The sequence below is a fragment of the Prinia subflava genome, chromosome Z (assembly GCF_021018805.1).
Source record: "Prinia subflava isolate CZ2003 ecotype Zambia chromosome Z, Cam_Psub_1.2, whole genome shotgun sequence".
Classification (NCBI taxonomy): domain Eukaryota; kingdom Metazoa; phylum Chordata; class Aves; order Passeriformes; family Cisticolidae; genus Prinia; species Prinia subflava.
The window spans coordinates 40,573,754-40,594,182 of NC_086283.1; the positions used below are offsets into that span (position 1 = coordinate 40,573,754).

Here is a 20,429-nt window from a genome sequence, read left to right on the forward strand (position 1 = left end):
GACAAAAAGGAAAGGCTGGGGGGATAATTCAGAGTCTTCCCAAGTCACTGTTCTGTGTGATGGAGTCTTGTTTTCCTGGAGATGGCTGACTAAGCAACACAGTGAATGAATTCCTTACTTTACTTTGCTTATGTGCACAGCTTTTGCTTTGCCTGTTAAATGGTCTGTATCTCAGCCCATGAGTCTTCTCACTTATACTCTTCTGGTTTTCTCCCTATCCTGCTTCAGATGAGAGAGTGAGCAGCTCCATGGGGCTCAGTAGTCAGCTGGGGTTAAACAACAACAGTAGGTTACTGAGGATTTCTATTTTTACCCTATTAAAATATTTATTATATTTTCCATTAATAGTACAAAATTACATAAGTAATTTTGTACTATTAATGGAAAAAAATCCAAACTATTCATTACTAGAGCAATTGTTTTCTGCACACATGTCCATGCTTCCAGTCTGCAACTGTAGTCCTTGAAGGGATGCCTGTTCCTCAGACTGAACACACCTGCATGGGAATATTGCCATTACATACCTGTGTCTGCATTTGTCCTGTCAAGTGAATAAAAGTCTGCTAGCTGTTGGCTGCAAATGCCTGGGTTTGTAGAAGCTGAAAGACGCTGATCTATCTGCATGGGATAGGGCTGTTAATCTGTTAAGAGTAAATTGTTCCAGGAAAGAAGCAACACTACTGTGTCATTTGCAGGGAAACCCTCAGATGGATACAGAAAATTCATATTATTCTATTACTGCAGCACAGTAAATCACACCCTGACATATCAGATTAACAGGCCCTGCATCTTAAAGTACATGGTTTTAGTAGTAAAGGTGACCAGATGCATGTAACTTTCCCCAAAGACACACAATCCACTGTGAATATGTTCAGTTACTCACCCACATTAACTTGGGGGCGTCACCACAGGGTGAATGGATGGGTTCAGAGCCACTTTCAGCTTGCACAACACTGGTCATTTGCAACAACATCTTTATGTCAGAGTACAAAACAAGTTTATCTGTTCATTAGAATTAGCCTCATTATAGGCCATGGTCTAACTAAATGACTAATTTGGTTGTTATTTCGTTCCCTGTCTCATTAATACACAGATTTCTGCAAATATGTTAGATAATTGTAGAGCAGTTTATGCAAACAAATGTAAGCCTATTAGGTATTCATTAATTGCTCACTATTCTATTTATAGTATGTTACTGCCATTGTTACTGTTCCCAAAGCTGGGTGGAGGAGGACACTTTTAAGATGCAAGAACAAAGGTAAGCAAAATAGATACATTTATGGTTCTATTAATAAATTTGTACTTGCCATCTTGTATAGTCTTGCTTTTCACCTATAACTGTTACAAATCCAAAAATTTTCTCTCTTCTCAGTGAAAATTTATTAATCCAGCTTTTATCCTGGGTGATGCACCCAGTATTAAACATCTTGGCTTCACATCCACACCATCCCTCTGAATAAACAAATTGCCACACAGAAATTAGAAATGGAGAGCTACTAGATGACAGGGCATTTCCTGTCATAATGTAAAATATTTTGTCTTAAAATCACTCCGAATTCTGTCGAGCCCTCAGCTGCATGATAAAGATCTGGAATATATCTGCTTATACCATTAGCCAAGTGCCATGCTTGCTTCAAGTTAAGAAATTTCACATGAATAATAAGCTGGTGGACCCATCTTTTTCTTAATTCAACTTCTATGAGTTCACTGTTACCAAGTGAAGGTTTGGTGCATCAAGGCTACCATTAATATCATAATCTCAGTCACAGATATCACATAATTCCGTGTGATAAGTGAAGCAGTTTTGTCTGGGCTGGATTTAGTTTTCTTCATTGTTACCTGTATGGGGCTACATGCTGCATTGCTCCATTTACAAGCAGTTACACAGATGACCGGTAGGGAAGGCTTAGTTGTGGTGCTGATGCTCAAATGAGGTTGTTTTATTAAAAATATTTCAGGTGGGATAAAAGCATGACAATGTCAGGTGCAACTTAAGTCATGCACATTTCCTCTTCTGAACCATCCTGAATCTCTCTACCTGCTGCTCAAATGGCCCCTGTAATAGGAGACTTGCAAAGTCTGGATTCCAGTCCATTCTTCTGATAGGTCAGCCCCAAACACTGATAACAAGCAATTTCTGTGTTGCTTGATAGTATCCAGAACCAATCATTCTATGCTTACAGGACTCGTACACATGGACTCCAAAACTGCTTCAGATTTACAGATTATATACCTTATAATCTGAATAACTAAAAAAAAAAAACAAACCAGTGGAGGCTGAAAGGAAAACAGGGAAGGAATTCCCTGCAGAAGATTTTCAGGGACTGAAAATGAGAAGTATTTTACATAATTGGAAGATGATACAGAGAAGCATGTAGAAATGGTGAGATGGTTAAGAAAGTTAGGCAGATGTGAAAGCAAGCCTTTGTAACTAATTTAGAGAGCTTGCTTCTTAGATTAGAAAGTCTGAGCTGAGATTTTCTTGTTAGCACTATGTGTCAACAAATAACACTATAATTTACAGGGCTGCTTTTGTTCCTACATCTCTCCAGTCCCAGGAGAGGATGTCTCAGCTACATTAATGGCGACATGTTAACTTGCCTCCTCTGCCAGGAACTAGGAGTTGTGCTGGGAAAAAAAGGACAAGTGATTGAGCAGGCTGAGAGCAGAAGGAATGTGCAGTGACTTCCCTCCCCAACAGGTCACCTCAACCCATGAATTCACTGCACAAAGAGCCACAGGGTGCCTTTCATATTTGATCCTATGTTCCCTGATGCTTCCTACAATTTAAGAGTAAATGGAGGAGATGAAAGGGGACAATTGTAAGCTATATGAACCTGAACCAGAACAGATGAATATTAGAATTTCAGGAGACTTTATGTCTCCCTTTATGGACAGTGAAGTTACATGTAGATTCGGCCAATGACAGAATACCTGACGTAAAACCTAACTCTGGTGCCTACTGTGTGATTTGGGTGCAATTTTGGTATTTAAAGAAGAAAAGGAAAAAAAAGTAAGACAACCAAAACTGCAATCCCTGAAGCCCCATGGGTTTTGGGATGAGAAGACAGATTTTACCTGTGAAGTAAAGAATGCAGGGGATAATGGTTGACATGCTATGAACTGTGGTACCAACTGCCTGGATACAAACACTTTACAGCTCTAGCTCCTGTGGTCCTCATCCATAAAACATGGAAATGCTAATGTGTGTTCTCACTGTGGTGTTGCAGCTGTAACAGTAAAAAAGAATAACTGAAATTAGTTATAATGGTGAAATGAATAATTTTCCTGGACTTCTGATTAACAGATTTATGACTTCTTATTTCTGGGAATTAGGGCTTTCATCTTGAGGAATTATGACTTTTCCCACAAATTCTTGAAAGCCATATCATGGAGTTATTTTGATTTGTATTTTCTTACATTTTACATTTGAACTGTATGTTTTTTTGACTTTGCAGTTTTTACATTTTTATATTCAGTTCCATATCCACTGTGTTTACTCCTCAGTCCAAGAACCTACAATTATTATCATGCTATTTCTTCTTGTAGTGCTATTCTCTTATCACTCTACAAAGAAGTGAAACTATATGAGTGTTAGGTATTTTGCAGACAAAAATCTAAATTTCTGCAGGTTGGTGTTTGTGAGAGTGCTGATTAGAAGTCCTCACAAGTTAGCACATCATGTAATAGTTGCAATTCTAACAAGAATTTGGAATCGGAATTGTCTCCAACAAATTGTAAAAGAAAGTGACTTGGATATCACAGGACTGAAATATAAAATAATTATCTTATTAATGCTGTTTCTTGTTACTTATGGAAATGCTTCCCGATCTTTTCAATTGTATCTACTGAAGACATGCCCAGGTGGAATTTGAAACATTTGCTTGTTAAATATAGGCTAAGTGTAATGTAATAGTTTGTTGAAAATGAACAGTAGTATTTGAAGACTGCGTAAAATAGAGGGAAAAATAACAATGGAAGTGGAATGGCTTTTTTACATTTGTATGAAAACAAGTTATTAGTTAGTTATTTTTTAAGTATTCAGAGTTTGGGTTTAGCTGATGTATTGTTGGTTGGAGGGGTCAGGTCTTTTGGGGTTGTTTTGTTTGGGGCTTTTTCCTTAAGAAAGCTGTTTTTTAGTGACTTGATTAGAGAGCAAGTTTGGTTTGACAAAAACTTGTCATGAGTCTCACTCACACACACCAGTGCTGCAGCTGTCAACTGTCAAAATATTCAGCTTAGAAATTTGTATTGAATCTTAATTCTAGTTTGAGAGGTCCTCTTGTCAGGTGATGTATCTCAAGGAAATAAATCAGACAGAGGTGCTGCCTTTCTGATTTCTCTAAGAAGTTTCTGTTACAGAGCCCTCAGATTGTGCTGCTTTTACAGCTGCTGTGTTGATTTCTACCTTTGTTTTTCCATTCCTCCCTATGTGTGGTTGATCTTTCTCTTAAAAGACATAAATAAATGAAGACCACCTCAACCAAAGAGCATATATTTTTTCTGGAAATAAGCCAGTTTGTCAAGAAAGAACATGCTGATTACAGAATCCTTGGTAAAATAAATCCTCTCTTCTACAGATCTCAGTTAGATTTGCCTCTCTGAGGAGGTACAGAGAACTCATCTTCAGAATAATAAGCACAGGATGACTCATTTTAAGTCATAAAATGTTCATGATTTGTTCCAACACCTGAACTGTGAGCACCAGAGAAAGCACAGCCATTTCTTATCGTCTGCCATCTCCATATTTTAGTGCATACAGGCAGCTTTCCTTTAGTTCATTGCTCTATAGCTTAGAATCTCTCTCCCCTCAAAAGAATAGCTGTCACACCTGTGATGATAGCATCACACCATACACATCTAAAACCAAAAACTTCCTAAAATGCAGAGGAGGAAATTTCATAACCAGGCTGTAAATAATGAAAGGTTTCCGAAGAGAAGGGGTATAGTCTCAGGATAGCCTAATATTTACCTCTGCAGCATTGTTCAGAAATGCCATCCCTTTGGAAGGTTGTGTGGCATTAAATACAGCCTCACAGAGCAAGAGTTTCTGGTCCTATTCCCCATCTTGTTGCTCCATTTTTATGTGCACCCGAGGCACAGAGTTCCTCCAGGCTTGCTTAAAGCCATGGAGAAGACAAATCACTACAACAGGAAAGGAGCAAAATGTGCATGGATAGGTTGGTGGAAGAATACCTGTGGCTGAGATAATTTCACAAAGAGTTCCTGTGAGGCAATTCAATGCTAAACGTGCTTTGAATTATTGGGATTTGGGTTTTTGCTGAATTTATCAGCTAGAGTATATTATCACCCAGAACTATTTGTTCAACAGTGCAATGTATACAGTAGGTTGAGCTTCCCTGAACAGCATAACAAAGACTTGAGCATTATAATTTTTTTCTTTTATTAGATTATCTTTGTATTCCTGAAAAATAAGCTGTAAGGACCAGAAATTACTGTTTCTGGGTACCTATAAATTAGGTAAGGAGGAAAGAACTACAGTACTGTTAATTCTTAAAATCTTAACCAAAGTTCTGGCTTACTCAGGAATAACACAGCAATTTGATCTAAATGGTGACAGAAAAATATTATTCTATATGAAGTGATTTTTACACAATGCCTGCACTACACAATATAATACAATACAACGTACAGCAGGTTTTAAATAACTTTATAAACATAGGGCAGGGTTTTACAATGGTAGAAAGAAATTTTTTTTCCTTTTCGAAAAATTGTCCTGATACAACTATTTTTGTTCATTTTTTTCTTTGCAAGGATTAAAATATCTAAGAAATTTATGTTTCAGTTAAATTTCCACTTTCATTGACAGGTGTCTGATTTCATAGCTTCTAGAGCAAAAATCTATTGGTAACTTAGTGCAGAAAATAAATGTTTTAGTTCTTCCTTATTTTGTAGAGAATTTAAGTAAAGTGATTTTCTTTGTTCTTCTTTAGACACTATGCATTTAATGAACTTATTCTCAAAAGCCATTTCTTTTGGATCATAGTGAATCATAAAATAGAAGCCAGACATCCCTCACATGAGGAAAAGCTGAAAATAAACAGTGGAAAACCCAAAGTTTTACTGCCTTATTTCTTTATTCAGAGTAATTTTGACTGAAACTTTTTTTTTCTTTTCTTTTTCTTTTTTTTTTTTTTTATCTCTCAGTAAAAACATAAGAGTGTGAACTGCATATGTATGAGATGATGACGTGGATGAAGAAAAGTGAGAAAGCCAGGAAAAATAGCAGGTAGTACTGAGGTGGAGTGGTAATTAAGTGGTAGTTAGGAAATTACTGTTTTCCTTTAATGACGAAGCTGTGGCCTGTGTGGTGTGCATGTGTATGTGTGTGTGAATAAATAACTGAAGAGAATATGTGAGCTAGTTGACAGAAACAGTCCTTTTTAGTGTGTACTGATCTACCATGATGTGGAGCTAACTGGTTTCCTGTGATACAATTCTCTTTTTCTGAAAATTTTGAAAAAATCAGTATTACACATTAATACAAAGTGAAGGGAAAGAATTACCTTAAATAAACATATGAATGTGGATATATACACACATTTCTAACCTAAAGAAAAAAGGATACTGCCTTAGCATGTTGTACAAATTGGTGTGTTACGTCAGCCTCTTGCTTTTTTGCCTGTTACTGCACCAGTGCGGTTGGATAAATTAAATATAGATTTAGATAGATATAGATTATATAAATATAGATATGTACACATAAACGTGTGTATATATCTATTTATACATTCATATATAAAATTTATAGAGAAACAGGCATATGTAGGCAGGAGGCACTTAAAATATAAATCCCTTAAAATATAAATCACATGGCAATAAATAGAAGGTTTAATTTTATAGCTACAAACACAAATCATTTTCTTCTGAAGTCAATAAAGGAAGAATTTACTAATTCTGATTATACCAATTGTGATACAAAAGTCTCCACCTGCCTCTTCCACCCTGACGCTTGTCTACCTAATCAGTTGGGAAGGCTCAACCAAAAGCAGTGTTCCCTCAAGACACAAGGCCAAACATTTGCATGAGCCTCTTGATAACCACTTAATACCATCAATTCACTACAACAGAAAATGAAAAACCCAGTCAGCTGTATTCCCTGTAGAGCTGGGAATATACAGAGTTTTAAATAATAGCATATTAATACATAATCTTCTAGGGTATGTAGGTGTTTGTATATGTGTATCTATAAAATATAAATGCCTAGAAACATATATCACAAAATTGTTTGGGTTGAAAAACAGAATCTTGATGATCTAGTCTTTGACCAATTGCCACCTGTCAAAGAGACAGGAGCATTGAGTGCCACACTTATTTTTGAATACACTTAACAGGGATTGTGCTTCCACCATATCCCTGAGCAGCCCATTCCAATGTCTAATCGTCCTTCTTCTGTGAAGAAGTTCCTCCCAATGTCCAGCTGGAATCTCCCTAGCTGCAGTTTGAGGCCATTTACTTTCACCCTGTCCCTTGTTACCTGGGAGAAGAGGATGATCCTCATCCCACTACGACCTCAATTCAAATAGTTTTAGAGAGCAATAAGGTCATCTAAGCCTCTTTTTCTCCAGGCTAAATGCACCCACATTCCTCATCTGTGCCTCAAAGGACTTACTTTCCTTCCCCAGTTGTGTTACCTTCTCTGACCCTTCAATATCCCTCTTGCAGTAAGGGACCCAGAACTGGACAAGAGATCGAGACACAGCCCCACCACAGAGCACAGAGGGAACTCTGTGGTCACACGTGGTCACTGCCCTGGTCTTGCTACCACACTATTGTGCATCCCAGCCGCATCCCAGCCGGGTGTCCTTGGCTTTCATGGCCACCGGGGGCACAACTGGCTCACGTTCAGCTGCTGTTGACCAGGTCCCACTGTTGATCCAGGTCCTTTTCCTCCAGGTAGCTCCCTAGATACTTTTCCCCTAGCCTGTAGCACTGCAGGGGTTATTGTGACTTAAGAGCAGCACCTGGCCCTTGGCCTTGTTGAACCTCATACAAGTGTTCTTGGCCTATCAATCCAGCCTGTCCAGATCCCTCTGCAGAGCCTTCCTGCCCTCCAGCAGATCAACACTCTAATCTAACTCAGTCTCATCCTTGACCTTGATTGAGGGTGCAATAGATCCCCTCATCCAGTACATAAATGAAGATATTAAACAGAATTGGGCCCAACACTGATCCTGGGGGGTCACCACCAGTGACCAAAGGCCAGCTGGATCCAGCACCATTCACCACCATCCAAACACCAGGCCATCCAAACAGTTTTTTAACTCAGCCAGGAGTGCAGTCAACTGTCCAAGGCATGGGCTTCTAGCTTTTCCAGGGGAGTACTATGGGAGACACTGCCAAAGGCTTTGCTGAAGTCAAAGTAGACACATGCACAGCCCATCATGCGTTCACTAGGCACATCATCTGCTCACAAAAGGAGATCAGGTGGGTCATGCAGGATGTGCCATTCCTGAACCCCTGCTGGCTGTGCCTGATCCCTTGCACTGTCCTGTATGTGCCGTGTGATCACATTCAAGATGATCTCCATGATCTTCCCTGGCACCGAGGTCTGGCTCACAGGCCTGTACTTCCCAGCATTAATTGTCCTGCCCTTCTTGTGGAGGGACATCACTTTAGCCCACCTCCAAATCATCTGGGACCTTGCCAGTTAGAACCCATGATCAGTGATGCAGAGCAGCTTGGCAAACTCGTTCACCAGCTCCCTCAGCACCCTTGGATGAATCCCACCTGGTCCCATGCACTTGTGCGTGTCTAAGTGGCTCAGCAGGTCACTGCCTCTCTCCTCCTGGATTGCACAGGGTCTGTTCTGCTCTCTGTCCCTGTCTGCCATCTCTGGGGCTGGTTCCCTGAGGATAAACAGGCCTTGCTGTTGAGGACTGAGGCAAAGAGGGCATTAAGTACCTCAGCCTTTTTCTCCTCCTTGGTTCCAGTGTTTGCCTCTGCATCCAATAAGGGATGGAGCTTTTCATTGGCCCCATTTTTGTTGTTGATGTATTTACAAAAAACACTTTCCATTATCTTTCACAGCAGTGGCCAGATTGAGTTCTATTTGAGCTTTCACCTTTTTTATTTTCTCTGTATATCACCAGCGACATCCGTGTACTCCTCCTTAGTCTCCTGTCCCTTCTTCACACATACGTGTATGCATGTGTCTATGTGTATATGAGACTGTTTAGATATGCCTTATAGACCATTATAATCTCCTTTGGACCCTAACTCCAGATACAGAACCCCAATTACCCATAAGGGAAGCTATTACCTTTACATTTGCTCACTCTCCTTTCTGATCCACGGACATATAGTATTGTCCTCAAATTGTCTAATTTATTTGTACAACTGGATTAATACCAGACCAACTATTTCCAGAGCATGTATTGATTGAAAGGTGTTGCTGTGTATCAGATCTGAGAAAAAATTGATGGGCCTGAACGTTTGTCTGATTTTGAATATCAACCAGTCTGCAGGAAGAATGCTGCTTCATATATACTGGTTTTGATAGAAGTGCTGCAGAAGTATTGTTTAAGCATCACAGTCTGTGTGAGGGAGGATGTCTGTACATAAAAAGGAGGAAATCAAAATGAAAATTCTCCAACCAGTCTCTATACTTGTATGTCTCATTGACAGAGACGGAGAGGGTCTAATATTTCATAATACTTAATTGCTCTAATGGGACAGCACTTATCAATTAGAACCTAGAAATATTAGCCAGGCTATCATTCAAAGCATTGCTGAGAAGCAAAACAAATAAATATTATCTCATTTTTGTGGATGAAAAAGTTGAAACCGAAAGAAATACTGGGAATACACCAGGACCCAGGCTACAGACAACCCAGCTCAGAATCCTGTTCTTTTTTAAGCAGAGCATATTGCTTTATTGCAATGGCAACTCTAAAATTACTCCAGTTGCAGTAGTACTTGGTAGACCTATAATGTAGGCAGGCACTTGGTGTCTTAGTTTAGAAACCATGTAACCTAGTCCATCTGTTCTTATCACTATTTTTAAAGCAACTCAGGTAGGAAATATAAAATGGAGGTGGATCTAATTTCTTGGAAGGCATTCACCTACCCAGATTCTGAGATAACCTCCAGGCTGCTTAGCTTCCTCAAAACACACCAAAAGATGGAAAAGTAGATGAGACATTTCATATTAAAAATACTATATATATATATATTTGCTTCCTTAGAGAACTACATTCTTCCAATATGATCCACATGCTCTATGTTTTTTACAGCAACGACCATTCCGGAATGGCTGGTTGTAAATACCACATAATTTTTAAGTCTCAGTTTAAGAGCAGTGAGAATATTTTTTGTAAAGTGTATCCTGATGATACTTAATTTTTCTGTAGCACTGAGTCATCAGGGAGAGGTAAAATGCATAGTGAAAAGCAAAACAAACTCATATTTGCAAGTGTAAAAGTTCATCACAGTACTCTGCTCATTTGATGACTTTTTTTGAAGTGCTATGTGATCTGCTTTTGCTTCTTTCTTGCTTCATGAAATATATTTCCCCCCAAAGAAATTGCATGGTTCATATCTTTATATTTACTACCTGTATGGAATTTAAGAGACCTGCTAATCATAGCAAATGAGCATGCAGTACATTTCATTATGCTCGGGAGCTATTCACAAAGGTTGGATGAGGCAATCACAGCCAATATTTTTGCATGCTTATTCATCTGACCCATAGATGTTGAGTTTTAAACATTTTTTTTGTAGCTCTTAAGAACAACTACAAATTTTATTGTACATTATTGGAGACTGTCTCTCCTGCTAATTCAAAATTATTTTTTCTCAGGACCTCTTTAACCCTTCTGACAGTTGTCTTTTAGCAGTTCTAGGAGTTAAAGTTATAACTTGCCTCTTAGTTTCCCAACTTTGACATTAAGACACATCAGGTGTAAGAACCAGAGGTTCTTTGAAGAAAATTTTATTCATCATAAGTGTAAATAAAGGATTTGAAACTACAGAAGCATTCTGCTTCAATAATTTTGAAGCAGAGAAAGCTTTTCTCCTCCTCCCTTCGGATTTGTAGAAAAATTGTATTAACGATTAAGAATTATTAAACTTCTCAAAAGATAATAATATGGACACTTTCTTTTATTTTAGTCACACAGAAAGGTTTATATAAATATATTTTGTTTTGTTACTTTTTGATGGTTTAGATAGCAATTAAAAACCACCAAACCACACATGAAACCATCCACACCGCCAGGCCCCCTCAGAAATTAATATATAATCTACGGCTATTTTATGAAACATGATGGTAAAAATGTCTTAATTGCAGAACCTTCTAGGAACTCAACCTCCTATACAAGTATTTATTCTCAGAACTGGTTGATAGGTCTTGCCCAAAATTTTATTTGCTCTTAAATGAAAATGCATTAATCATGTGCAAAATGAAAAATTGCTTATTCCATTTAAATGAAAAGAACACTGATAGCTATTTTATGTGTCTTGCAGTCTGTTCCTAGCAGACTACTTCAATCCTAAAGGATCGTATGTTGTTACCTAAGCTGTTCCCATGGGACAAAAGTAATAATATCTAATGCTTTATTTCACATTACAACACTTCAGTGATATTTATTCAGAAATCTGGAGCTGCGCATCAGCCACCAGCCTCCTAATCACACATCACTTGTTATCACTTCCAGAACAATCAGGACACTCTATCCCTGTTCCTCATCCTGTTTTTACAGACCTCTTCCTCAGAGAGTCAGTCTTGTTCAGAGCAGCAGACTATTTCCATTCAGTCAGTCAGTTTGAATGGAAAAATCAGGAGTATTTCTCTTTGGTATCTTCCTTCACCTTCTGATTTCATGTGCTCCCATTCCTTCAATTCTCTGTGAAGGGAATTGAAGGAATAGGAGTCTGCCAAAAACAGTCACAGGCTCTTCTTCTTTTCATCCCATCCCTTTTCCTCCACTGTTGAACTGGCATCCTTTTTTAAATTGTTTTTGAAAAGCCAACAGGACACTTACGCTGATCAGCATTTTAGTACATGACTTGGCCACACATGGTTATTTTTGTACTGAGATACAGAGCAAAGATCAGACCTCCTGCTGTAGGAGCACTCTAACACAGATAGTTCAGTCCCTGTGATAGTGTGATGATAATTACATCTCCAAATTGGACAGACAGAAGCAGTGGCACATCCTTAAAGCATTGTCTCTCATTTATGCAGAAAAGCTAAGCTGTTTAAGAGGATTACTTGTTTATATAGCAAAACATCCCAAAGTGATCAATTATACTAGGAAAGACTCAGCTCTGTGAACAGCTTAACCACACTGCTAATATAACCAAAGCTGCATTAAGCCAAGCTATTGCTGATGTGAAAACTTACATAACTATAGTATTTTCCTTCACTACCATTAAAAAAAAAAAACAATCAAACCTGTGCTACAGTAAGTCTACCAAAGTCTAAACTAATTTCAGACACAAAAAAAATAGATATAGCATAAATGCATAAATGGGACAATGGTAAACATAAATTAATTTCCATGAAGGCAAAAAATCAAAAGGCAGAGAAATATTTTTAAGAAATATAGTTCTTCCTAGTGCATTTCAGAATGAGAATTATAGGACAATGTATTCCTAAATATTATGGGAATCACTGTCTGTCTTGGTTTTGAAAGACAGGTGTCTGCTAAGGAAGGCAGAAGCCTCCCTTGAAGTGGAAAATGTAAACTTCCTCCCTTCAAATTATTATAATTTTTTTATTATGAGGCTCTCAGGCAAAGAGATGGGAATAGCAATAACAGTTCTTTGCTAGGAAAATTAGAATAAAAATTCAGTAGTACAACAAAACCCCAAACAAACAAACAAACAAAAAACCCCAAACAAAGCACAGACAGTCAGAATACAACCTGACACCCTGTTGGTCCAATAGCAGTCCAATTAAATGGTGGCTGCAGTCCTCCTGGAGTGACAGATGTGGTTCTGTTGAAGCAATGATCCTAAAGAAGGGTGCAGTTTTCCTCTGAAGGTTCAGTGGTGGTGTAGATGGGTCCAGTCTTCCTCCAAGAATCCAGTGGAAATTGGCTGTCCTGGTGTTCTGAATGTCAGATTATATGCAGGTAGGAATGCTGGCCTCCTCCCCCTGAGTGGAGCATCTCCCAGTGGGATGATGTAATTTTATCAGTCATGCAGTGAGACTCAATGGCCCATTAACAGAAGATATTTCCCTGAAGGGAGGATGGGTCATGGAAGAGATAAAGAACACTGCCCCACAGGGTTTAACAGCTGGCCCATTAAGAGAAGACACGCCCAGAGAGTTATGAGGGATGGGTCATGGAAGAAATAAAGAACATTCCTCCCCAATTTTAACAGATGGTAATAGAATACATACTTTTGGTTACATCTTGCATTGCAACCTACATTGTCCACCACTTATTCCCTTACTATCTGCATCATACCCAAATCAATAAACTTTATATATATATATATATATTCATAATGAAACCTTACACATAATTCTCATTTAAGATTAGATTTCCCTGTAGTACGCAATGGGTTTCTGCATTTTTCTGCATTACCCACCTAGTGTAAACAGGTCCTTGAGCAAAAACAATTCCTCAGATGGGTTTGCCTTTGCCTGAGATGGGGCTAATCCCAATACTCTTTCCTAAGATATCTTTCCTGTGTACCACAGGGACTTTATCTCCATCCACTGTGTGCAAGGGTTCAGACTGGGTTGGACCAGCTGGGCTGATGGACCCTCAGGTTCTGACCATCCAGGTGTCCTTTGCTAAATTCACTTCCTGGTTTTTGAAGGTCTCCCCACCAAGTGCCTTCAGGGTAGTCTTAAGTAGTCCATTGCACTGTTCAACTTTCCCAGCAGCTGGTGCAAGATATGGGATATGATATATCCATTCAATACCATGTTTTTTGGTCCAGGTGTTTATAAGGCTGTTCTTTAAATGTGTTCCATTTACCAACTCGATTCTTTCAGGGGTACCATGTCTCCACAGGACTTGCTTTTCCAGGCCCAGGATGGTGTTCCGGGCAGTAGCATGAGGCACAGGGTAGGTTTCCAGCCATCCAGTGGTGGCTTCCACCATGGTCAGCACGTAGTGCTTGCCTTGGCGGGTTTGGGGAAGGGTGATGTAGTCAATTTGCCAGGCTTCCTCATACTTGTATTTGGACCACCGCCCGCCATACCATAGGGGCTTCACTCGCTTAGCCTGCTTGATTGCAGCACACGTCTCACAGTCATGGATAACCTGAGAAATGCTGCCCATGGTTAGATCTACTCCTCAGTCTCGTGCCCACTTATAGGTGGCATCTCTGCCCTGATGACCTGAGGCGTCGTGGGCCCATCGAGCTAGGAACAACTCTCCCTTGTGTTGCCAATCTAGGTCTATCTTTGACACTTCTATCTTGGCAGCTTGATCTACTTGCTCATTGTTTCAGTGCTCCTCATTAGCCCGACTCTTGGGGATGTGGGCATCTACATGGTGGACTTTTACAGGTAGCTTGACTACCCGAGCAGCAATGTCTTTCCACTCATCAGCAGCCCAGATTGGTTTTCCCCCATGCTTTGGGGGAAAACAAAAAAGTTGGCCTTATTCTTCTTTTCCAGCCAGTCCCACAGAGCATTGGCCACCATCCACGAATCAGTCTAAAGGTAGAGCTTTGGCCACTTCTCTCTTTCAGCAATGTCCTGGGCCAGCTGAACAGCTTTGAGTTCAGCAAGTTGACTTGATCCTCCTTCTCTTTCAGTGGCTTGTGCAACCTGTCGTGTGGGGCTCCATACAGCTGCTTTCCACTTCTGGTTCATCCCTACAATGCAACAAGAATCATCAGTGAAAAGAGCATAGTGTGTTTCTTCCACTGGCAGTTGGTTGTATGGTGGAGCTGCTTCAGCACATGTCACTTGTTCCTGCTCCTCTTTGTCCATGAGACCAAAGTTTTCACCTTCCAGCCAGTTTGTAATTATTTCCAAAATCCCAGGGTGATCCAGGTTTCGAAAACGGGCGCACTGAGTGATGAGGGCAGATCATTTGCTCCATGTGGCATCAGAGGCATGGTGGGTAGAGGGAACTTTTCCTTTAAACATCTACCCCAGCACCGGTAGTCGGGGTGCCAAGAGGATTTGTGCTTCCATTCCAGTCACCTCTGAGGCAGCTTGAACTCCTTCATAGGCAGCCAAGATTTCCTTCTCTGTGGGAGTGTAGTTGGCTTCAGACACCCTGTAACTTCGGCTCCAAAATCCTAATGGTTGGCCTCAAGTCTCACCAGGCACCTTCTGCCGAAGGCTCCAGGACAGGCCATGGCTCCCAGCTGCAGAGTAGAGCACATTCCTCACCTTTAGTCCCATCCTAACTGGGCCAAAGCTACCACATGAACAGTCTCCTGCTTGATCTGGGCAAAGGCTTGCTGCTGCTCAGGGCCCCAGTGGAAATTGTTCTTCTTGTGGGTAACCAGGTAGAGAGGGCTCACAATGTGGCTGTACTCAGGAATGTGCATTCTCCAAAAGCCTATGGCACCTAGGAAAGCTTGCGTTTCCTTCTTGCTGGTCAGTGGAGACATCACAGTGATCTTATTGATGACTTCAGTGGGAATCTGACACCGCCCATCTTCCCACTTTCCTCCCAGGAACTGGATCTCCTTGGCAGGTCCCTTGACTTTGCTTTTCTTGATGGCAAAACCAACTTCCAGATCTGGATGATCTTCTTTCTCAAACCCTTCCATTGCCATGTTCCCTCACAATGTACTGTAGATGTTCTGGAGCCTCACCCTTTTCCAGTGCAGCCTGAATCAGTCCATGGCAGATGTTCGGACTGTGCTTCCACCCCTGGGGCAGTCGGTTCCAGGTGTACTGCACGCCCCTCCAGGTGAAAGCAAACTGAGGCCTGAATTCTGCAGCCAGAGGAATGGAGAAAAACGCATTAGTGATGTCGATTGTGGTGTACCACTTCGCTGCCTTGGACTCCAGCTCGTACTGGAGTTCCAGCATGTCCGGCACAGCGGCGCTCAGCGGTGGAGTCACTTCATTCAAGCCACGATAGTCCACAGTCAGTCTCCATTCTCCATCAGACTTGTGCACAGGCCAGATGGGGCTGTTGAAGGGTGAGTGGGTTTTGCTGACTACCCCTTGGCTCTCCAGCTCTCGGATCATCTTGTGAATGGGGATCACAGCATCTCGATTCGTCCGATACTGCCGGCGATGCACCGTCGAGGTGGCAACAGGTACTCGTTGTTCTTCAACCTTCAGGAGTCCTACTGCAGATGGGTTCTCTGACAGTCCAGGCAAGGTGTTCAATTTCTTAATGCCCTCTGCCTCCACGGCAGCTATTCCAAAAGCCCATCTGAACCCCTTTGGGTCTTTGTAATAGCCATTCCTGAGATAGTCTATGCCCAGAATACTCGAAGCCTCTGGGCCAGTCACAACCGGATGTTTCTGCCACTCCTTCCCAGTCAGGCTCACCTTGGCTTCCAACAGGGTCAATTCTTGTGATCCCCCCGTCACCCCGGCAATGGAAATAGGTTCTGCTCCCTCATGTTCTGATGGCATTAGGGTACACTGAGAACCGGTGTCAACCAAAGATTTATATTTCTGTGGCTCTGATGTGCCAGGCCATCGAATACACACAGTCCAAAAGACTCAGTTTTACATGCCTCTTCCTGGCTAGAGGCAGGGCCTCTCTAGCACTGATTATCATTTCCTTCCTGGGCATACACAGTAGAGGTTCATTCAAGGGGATCCAACCAAGCATCTTCACTTCTGTAATACCTGGTGACTTCGTCAGGGGAGGCTGAGGCTACCTTCATTCTAGTGGAACTTCCTTGGTTAGTGTTTCCCTCCCTCCGTGAGCTGATGCGTCTGTGCTGCCAGGACAGAAGAGGGTTTCCCCTGCCACCTTTTCATGACTTCTCCATGGTTGTGTAGAAAGAACCACAGGTCAGCTCATGGGATGTACCCTCTGTCTCTAGCTGGGGGATGTTGGGCTCTGATTTTGGGGCCTGTGACTCGCACCGGTGCTGCACTGGTCTTCCTCATCTCCTCCCTTACTGTCCTCATTGTAGGAGATTCACGAGATGGCTGGGACATAGACGAGAGTTCTCTGGAGACAAGGCAGCTCTGTGAACACGTGGTTTATTGCCTAGGGTGTGGATGCCAGGGCACTGATTAGAGCTGCTAGCCACAGTGAGAAGCGGGCCAGAAAAGAGAGCGAAGTTCTTGTTACAATACAATAAATCTCCTGTGTTGAATATTCTGATGTACACTAACCAATCCAGTGCAAGATACAGATCTTAGAGCATTTACATACAGCCTATAGGATTACCTTTCTCTTTTTTGCCACCTTTGGCAAGCAGGAGGGCATTGTTAATCAAGGGAGATTGCCCCCAGCTAGCCACACCATGGTTCAGTAGCTGATGGCTCGGTATCTTACATCTCAAATCTTGCCTTAATTTCCATCTCCCTTGTAGGTTTCATATTCCCAAAATCTAAGCAGTCGTAGTTATAAGGCTTTTCTATTTCATCCTTCCCAACACCTCATCTCATCTTTGAGTTCCTTAACCACAGCAGAGACATGAGCCTGCATCATTGCAGGCCATTGATTGTACTTGTAAAATTTCTAAGCTTGTTTGCGACAGAACCCACTGCCTCTTGGTTGTCTTTGGCATTAATTGTTGCAATGAATGTGGCATATTGAGATGGTCCTAGGTTTGCCAGATTCCATAATATTTGCCCTGTGCACCTGAACTTGTTGGGGTCATGCTGTCCACCCCTCCCAAAGAGTACCTCCAGTATTGCCACTTCTCTCAGCTGTTGGGTCCCTTTCTCAAGGGTCTTCCAGCACATTCTATGATGGTGCTCCTGCATTCTCTCTCTGTGGACAAACCTCTCTCTTACACTCATTAGAAGCTACTGCCAGAGGGAAAGGGCCCCTGGCTCCCTTACAAATACCTGATTCACACCTGAGCCCTGGATCAAGGGTCCTAAATTCCTTGCCTCACCACCATCCAGTGGTGCACATTGCACACCTCTACCCATAAGGTCCCAGAGCCGAAGTCACCAGGCTGTATAAGCCTCACGTCCCCATCACACATCTTTTTGCAGAATACAGACACTTTTATATGACAAGGACTCTGTGATGAGCTCAACCTCTGGCTCCCCTGAAGATTGTGAGGACCCTTGTTTCTTATCTTTATTAGCTGGGTGCACTGGTTTGATCTTAGACTTCTTTGTTTCTACAGGGGTGACTGCTGCTGACTCTGCCCTTGTAGTTCAGCTGGAACCTGGATGGTTGCAATGTCTGTCGGTTCCACTGCTGCACCATCAGACTCTCCTATGTCAAGGCAGGGGGAGGGTTTCCCATCATCTGGGGAAATGTGCTCCTTCAGCATCTGGCCCATCTCATGAATCTCCTTCACCAGAACCCCCGCCCAATCCGAGTAGGTAATTTCTGAGGTGGGCTGTGGGGCATGATCAGGCTCTGGGGCAACCTCTTTAGTCTGTGGGGAAGGTATCAGGGCAGTGGTCTAGATCCATCTCTCCTTATCTCTGAATGCTAAACAGAACAGGCATATCAGCACTGCCAGCCTCTTTATGGTGGTAAAACCATTAGCATTTAAAAATTTGAACCCTTCAAACACTGGTGGGGTAGACCGAAAGAGCTGGGTGAAGGGCTGGGAGAAAACTCCCCACAGTGTCATTTCCTCACAGTAGGTACCATTATTAAAGTAACCCAAAAACATACAGTTAGTGTGTGAGAGCTCTGAATCCATGTGCCTGCCTTCCAGAGGAAGTTAAAAATCCATGAATTCCTCACCTTATAATTAGCCCATAAAGCAGACTGGATAACAGCCACAGTAGCCTTAGTTATAGGGCCCATGTTTAGATAAGGGTCTACAAACGGCAGAAATACAGCCACAACCACATGCCACCTGAACTAGGGTTAGGTAGACCCTATGGTGCCGTCTAATGTTGTTTCTATATCCAGCACAAAAAAAATTAGGTCCATCAAGAACTGTTATTCCTTTTTTCACCCTTTTGCTCTCCATGCCCTCTGGCCCTACATTGGGCACCAAAATCTGTCTTGGTTTTGAAAGACAGGTGTCTGCTAAGGAAGGCAGAAGCCTCCCTTGAAGTGGAAAATGTAAACTTCCTCCCTTCAAATTATTATAATTTTTTTATTATGAGGCTCTCAGGCAAAGAGATGGGAATAGCAATAACAGTTCTTTGCTAGGAAAATTAGAATAAAAATTCAGTAGTACAACAAAACCCCAAACAAACAAACAAACAAAAAACCCCAAACAAAGCACAGACAGTCAGAATACAACCTGACACCCTGTTGGTCCAATAGCAGTCCAATTAAATGGTGGCTGCAGTCCTCCTGGAGTGACAGATGTGGTTCTGTTGAAGCAATGATCCTAAAGAAGGGTGCAGTTTTCCTCTGAAGGTTCAGTGGTGGTGTAGATGGGTCCAGTCTTCCTCCAAGAATCCAGTGGAAATTGGCTGTCCTGGTGTTCTGAATGTCAGATTATATGCAGGTAGGAATGCTGGCCTCCTCCCCCTGAGTGGAGCATCTCCCAGTGGGATGATGTAATTTTATCAGTCATGCAGTGAGACTCAATGGCCCATTAACAGAAGATATTTCCCTGAAGGGAGGATGGGTCATGGAAGAGATAAAGAACACTGCCCCACAGGGTTTAACAGCTGGCCCATTAAGAGAAGACACGCCCAGAGAGTTATGAGGGATGGGTCATGGAAGAAATAAAGAACATTCCTCCCCAATTTTAACAGATGGTAATAGAATACATACTTTTGGTTACATCTTGCATTGCAACCTAAGACATTGGCATAATGAACTGATGACACCTCAGAAATTCTCTGCCCTTCCATAGGAACAGCAGACCATAAGCTGCAGCAATGCACATGCTCTGCTTCTTCCAGTGAACCAGACGCAAATTCAAAAGCAGCATACACAACTGAATCTTTGTTCTGGTTTAAACCTTGGCTTACTTTCAAAGATGACAAATTAATGACAACATTTTCCTCATGTGAAACCCACTCATTACGTCTTGCACTGAGACCACCTGTGAAGTCACCACTTGGACATGTTTATGCCTACCCATCCATCCTTATGTTTTTACATGTGAACGTTCCTGAACACTGTGTAATAATACACAGTGTTCCTAATACTGGAATAAACTGGATCAAAACCATTCATTAAGCAATCTCACAGCTTGCTTGCTTTCTCTCAGATTTCTCTTCTTATCGTAGGAAGATGAACTGCTCTATCCCATGCCCCACACAGTCTTTCAGCCTGAAGTCTCAGTCCATAACTTGCCTTTCCTCTCTTAATCTCTCCTCTTGCTTTCCACCACCTATTTTTTAGAACACACAAAAATAGCTGTAATGTGAGTGTGACATATGTGGAGCTCTAAAAATAAAT

The 20,429-nt window shown here is 41.6% G+C and overlaps 1 protein-coding gene across 1 annotated transcript in view; it reads right to left on the reverse strand.

The window, feature by feature from the left end:
- CAMK4 (calcium/calmodulin dependent protein kinase IV) overlaps window positions 1-20,429 on the reverse strand; it is a 150,872-nt gene that overhangs the window by 69,458 nt on the left and 60,985 nt on the right. The window lies entirely within an intron of this gene.